General features: G+C 35.8%; 1 long non-coding RNA gene across 1 annotated transcript in view; it reads right to left on the bottom strand.

Annotated features, from left to right (window-relative positions):
* Positions 1-290: 290 nt before the first annotated feature.
* LOC131906039 (uncharacterized) overlaps positions 291-6,000 on the bottom strand; it is a 40,314-nt gene continuing 34,604 nt past the window's right edge. Inside the window, exon 4 of the long non-coding RNA XR_009378109.1 lies at positions 291-824. This is a non-coding gene — a long non-coding RNA (uncharacterized LOC131906039). The remainder of the gene's footprint in view (positions 825-6,000) is intronic.

Below are 6,000 nucleotides of genomic sequence, written 5' to 3'. Positions count from 1 at the left end.
AGTACAAAATTTAAAATATATCTTGAATTTATATAACATTTCAAATTTGACATGTACCTAAAGGAAATTACTTGCCTTTTATATGTATTTCCTTTGCAGTCAAAATGTACATGATGGTTCACTTGGACAGTGAGAATAGTAAAAATAGAATAGCTTATAATTAATTTTAGTTTTTTGCATATTCCATTCAAAATATTTTTAACATTATGACTGTGCTTCTGTGACCAATCAAATTTCCAAGGAAACCAAAGAACAAAAAGAATTGCACATCCATTTACAAACCTCCCCCCTCACTTAGTGTGATGTCACCATATATACGTTGTCTAAAAGTGCAATCATTTTTGAAATGATTTTCCAAAACAAAAAAAATTCTTCAAAATTCTGATTTACATTGCTTTTCCATAATATGTATCATGCCCTTAAAGTGTTTTAGGCTAATTTCTATAAAGCACATTGCACTTACACTCTTTCTATGGAAAAGTGGTTGTGGTGTGTTTTATCATCTGCAAGGAAGTTATCTTGCTTATTACTTTGTCTTATGATACTTTCAGGTTCATGGGACCTCAAAATAACTTTCTGTTCAATATTTCATGTGACTGTGTTGTCTTGATGCTTTTGAAGGAGGAGCACCTTGGAGTGTGGAGTCTAAGTTCACAGAGCTTGCTCTTCTGTTCTGTGTGTGTGGTGTTCAAAGCACAAGACAGCTCACGGCTCTGCTCCTCTGTGGCTTTGATCTCGACCTCTTCTCTCTGTTCCTCTTCTGTCTTTCTTCAGCTCAGTATTGAGTCCACTCCTGCTGTTTCTTGTGAGTTTGAGATCCTATCCTAGAAGATAGGGTAGGATATTATTCCATAATTTATGTCTAGATATAGATATAGATATAGATATAGATATAGATATAGATATACATACCATGTGATATTTTGTCCATGAAGACAAATCACAAGGATCAAATCAGTATAATCAGAATATATATCCTCCCAAATATCTATCTCTCAGTTTTATTGGAAATAATTCAAAATCCTTCTAATCACATTGAAACATACAATATTGTTGTCATGTACCATAGAATTCTAGATGTATTCTCATTATGTAACCATAATTTTGTACCTATTAACGTCTTCTTATTCTCCCTCTCCCTCATCCTTCCCAGTATCTGGTAACCACAACTCTATTCTTCCTTTCCATGTAAGTTTAAAAGGTCTATAGAGTTCACACACTGTTTTGGGCTTCATTCTTGGTTAATCCTGACTGGATTATGGAAAAACCTCAGTGTAGGCTATTGTCTGCATGCAGGCAACTTACCAAATCTCTGCACTAAATTCCATTGGTACCCCATCCATCCTTTTCTCACCCCTCACGGCCATGCTTCTCTATGGACACAGATAGCTACCCTCATTGGCACATCTTTTGGAAAGTTTTGAAATCTCTCTCATTGCTTTTTCTATAAATGCTAATATTGGCATTAATTTTTTTTATTAGAATAGTGTGTGTGTATGTGTGTAGGTGTGTGTACATGTGTGTATGCATGTGTATAGGTACGTGTATATGTGTGTGTACATGTGTGTGTGCATGTGTATATGTTTGTATGTGCTGTGTATGTGTACAGATGTGTGTATGTATGTGTGCATGTGTGTATATATGTGTATGTATGTGTGTGTATATGTGTGTATATATATGTATATATGTATGTGTGTATGTATGCATGTGTGTATGTGCATATGTATATGTATGTATGTGTTTTGTATGTGTGTATATTTATCAACTCAGAGTTTATCAGTTCTCTCTCTCCTCAGAGCTTTGATTTCAGTTACTAAACAAATGAAAGTTGCTTAGAAAGAACTTTAAAATGTGTGCATGCAAAAATGACTACATAGAAGGAAATGAAAAGACTGAACATCCCCAAAGATCTATAGCATGTTTTTTTACTGAGAAAATCTTGATGAAAACAGTTGAAATTTTAAGTAATTTTTATAAACTATATTTACATTTTTACTACATTTAATTTACTACCATCCAGCATAACATAATATGTATTTGATATAGTGGACACAGCTAGAAACTGTACAGTATAGCATTAATCACATTTTCTTTGTTGTAGAAAAAATATAGGGTCAGGCAGTGGTGGCACACACCTTTAATCCCAGCACTCAGGAGGCAGAGGCAGGTGGATCTCTGTGAGTTTGAGGCCAGCCTGGTCTACAGAGTGAGTTCCAGGACAGTCAAGGATGTTACACCATGATACCCTGTCTCAAAAAAACAAAACAAAATTTTTAAAAAAGAAATTATAGAAACCTTTCAGAGTCAACTTTAATGTTGCCTGCACCATGATATTCAATATTTATCAGATCATCCTCTTCCACACTGTAAGCATCTATGGCTCCTTCAGTTCATATGCATGTTTCTGTTCATGTGTTTACTTAGTTGTCTTCCTGTAAATAACGTTATAGAGTGAAATTTAACTTAGTTTCATATTCTACAAAATTGTTTGTAAACCTTCTGCAAATGTGAAAAAAATTAAATGCAAAGCTGGCTTACTTCGTCAAGCCTTTTCTAAAACTACATGAGTCAAAATCAAAAGAAAGAAAGAAAAATAAAAAAGGGAAAAGACAATCAGATATCTGACTAGAAATAAATAATAGATGTGAGATTTCAGTAAACCTTGATACAATTTAATTAAACTTCAGTATAAGTTAACAGAAGTAGTGGGTCTGAACATAATTCTATGTTTATATAAATACAATAATATAAATAAGGGTTAGTATTATTATGCTTCATAAAGTTTTATTACATTTATAGCCAGCTATTGGTGTGACTATTCCTACTAATAAAGAAGTTCCACATATATTTTATGGTTATGCTAAAGTCTTTTTATGACTGCTTTGGTATATATGCTGTGATGGTTTCAGAAGCACCTGCTGATTCACACCAGAACATTTCACATCCTCAGACTGATTTCATACCTCTGTGGAACTTTACATGAGGAAATTGGCCAATATTAGAAATATCAGAGTTGTCAAAGTATGGGAATAGGAGAGCATTTTACATGTCACAGATGTCATCATAAGAAGCAACAGCAATGCTTGTAGCTGCAATTTAAATAGGATTTTTCTACCCCATTTCCCCATGAAATCTCAATCTGAGCAGGATTTTCAGTTTTCTACTGCAGTGTGGGGCCAGGTCGAATGACTTGCTCTGACTGGTGCTGAGTCTCGGCCCAGCACTCTTACATTCACTCTCTTTTGCCTTGTCTAATCAGTGATCCACACACTTGGCCTCTTTTTATGTCTCAAAAATACCAGACCTTTCTTCCAGTTGTTGTGCAAATATTGCCAAGTTGTTCCCATGTAAGGCAGATTCCATAAGAAGAATTTATACACAGTTATCTCACATTTGCAGGACTGAAGAGTGGGAGCAAAAGCCATTAAAGGGTGAGGATTTGAACAGCGAATGCTTCAGGCTCAGGGATACATTTATGAGACAAGCTAGATGATATTTTCTGGCTCTAGAAACTTCATGAGAATGAATTGTGAAAAGGAAAGAATATTTTTTTCGTTTGGTTTTACATGACAGCTAAAAATAGCACAACGCAGGTTGGAGCAGGCCTGTGAGCCTCAGGGATCCTCCTGTCTCTGCTCCCAGTACAAGAATTACAGGAGCTGACCCCAGTGTCTGGCCTTTCCCTGCCTCTGAAGATGCAGAGTTCAGTTCAGGTGTTTGTACATCAAACTCATTACCCACTGAGCCATCTCGCCAAAATCATTTTCATTTGTATCAATTGTTGATGCTCCAACCCCATTTTTTTAATTAGGACTTTTCCAATTCTCCTGGAACTTACTGAGGCTTCTTTAAATGAAGTTATGCAACAAGATGCTGCAGCAGAAATGTTCCTTTATTTTCTTTTTCTGCCTTTCAACCAAGTTCATTTAAGTTCTCAGGACAGCAACAGCCAATTCACTGTTAGCAAGGGTCAGCCCACAGATCCAGCAAAACTGTATTCCAGAAATAAATATATTACACAACCACCAGGCACTCAGCATGCACATTTCTTTTTGTACAAACTCTATGGTATATACTTTTGATCTGTCCCTAATCATTGCCTCTACTCATTAAGTACCAAATATTGTTATTCAGATTTCTCTTGTAATGCCACCCTCTCATCTGGGTCAGAGATACTTGGATAAAAAGCTCTCTTCAGGAATTTTTGTGATGTCCACATTCCTACAAAAAGTGCATCCTAAATAGATTGAAAACTAGCAACTGTTAAATGTAGATTTAAACTGCCTAAATTGCTTTATCACTTGAAAGTGTTTATTAAATTCTTAAGACAATTCAAACCAGAGGTGAGGCAAACTACTAGTCATTCTGAACTTTAACCCTTTTGCATCAATATTATAAATACTAACTCTCCTGGGAGGCACACAAGAGACCTCCAGAATGATCTGTCCAAGGCCATGGCTCATATAAAACCCCAAAGTCAGGTTCTCAGAGATGAGGATCACAAAGAAAAGCAAGCTCAGAGCCATTATCACAGGAGTTATCTGAACACCAAAGACACTCAGAGATCAACCAACTATGAATAGTGAAAGAAAACACTTGTGAAGTCAGAGTTTAAATTTCAGTTTCCACTCTGTAAACTGTGAAAACTGCTCTCTTTTTCCTTACCTGAATTAACCATTATATTGAAAAAAAATTTCAAAATTTCAAATTAGATTCTTCTAACTTTGATCAAACAAGAAAGATGTGGTGCCTTCTACCCAAAGATAGTGTCCTTCCTTTGGTATCCTACCAAAGAGTCAGTAAAGTTCATTATCATTGTTTTCTTTCCATGTAGTTATTTCTTTGAATGTGCCATTTCTTATGTCAACATGGAGAGAGTGCCATAATTTCAGTCTCCCCCTGCCCTGTTTTTTGTTTCAGGATGCCACACTGAAGATCTCAGTAAAAACCAGTGATCATTTCTTGAAGAAATCAACAAAGCTATCTATCAAATTTGAGTGGCTGGCCATAGACCTATTGTAGAGAGCTGATGGGAATATTGACCAATAAAAATCTCACTCACAGGTGCTGTGGGATATCGTTCTGTACACTGTGAATATATGTTATTGCCATTGGTTAATAAATAAGCTGCTTTGGCCAATGGCAAGACAGCTTAGAGACAGGCAGGAAATGTAAGGAGAGAAACAGAAAAAAGAAAGGAGAGGCGGGAGAGATGCCAGCCCCCACTGCTGAAGGAGCAACAAGATGTCAGCAGACCAGTAAGCCATGGAACAAGTGGCAAAACATAGATGAATAGAAATGGGTTAAGTTATAAGAGCTAGCTAGCAAGAAGCCTGCCATAGGTCATACAGTTTGTAAATAATATAAGCCTCTGTGTATTTACTTGGGTCCAAGCAGCTACAGGACTGCAGGTGAGAAAGATTTGTATGGACCGCAGGAGCTGGGCAGACCCGAGAAACCTTCCAGTCACACAAAGGTGTTGTTTATTTTGGCTTCCCTGAAGTTCAAAATTTCTTGAAATGACTTAACTTTTCAAAATCCTGAATTTTTAGCTTTAATTATTTTATTTGTTAAATTCTGTAGTTTCACTTAACTAATTTCAGCTCCATAGATTTTTAAGATAATATATATTTTACCTAAAAGGATGAGATTATGTACTTTGTTTATATGGATAATATTTAATGTTTTCTTACTTCTGACTTTAAATGACAATGTTATAAAATATAAGCCATAACTTCTTTTAATATTAGCCTTCATGTTAATATCTGTCACTGCTCATATAAAAATGAAAAACAGTTATGAGATTCTCTTGGCAAGTCCCAATGCTCAGGTGATATCTTCCAGGGCAACATCTGGCTGCTGGCACCTGGCTTCCTTTGTTTTAGACAGGATGCTGTGAATTGCTCCTCAGCTTCTGTAGTTTTTGTATCTGCATATTTGACCAACCAGAGATTTAAAATATTTTGGTTTAAAAAAAGTGTCTCTCTACTGCACATGTGG

Source organism: Peromyscus eremicus, chromosome 3 (genome assembly GCF_949786415.1).
Source record: "Peromyscus eremicus chromosome 3, PerEre_H2_v1, whole genome shotgun sequence".
Classification (NCBI taxonomy): Eukaryota; Metazoa; Chordata; class Mammalia; order Rodentia; family Cricetidae; genus Peromyscus; species Peromyscus eremicus.
The sequence above is the reverse complement of the archived record's forward strand: the minus strand, read 5'-3'. Positions and strand labels throughout refer to the sequence as shown.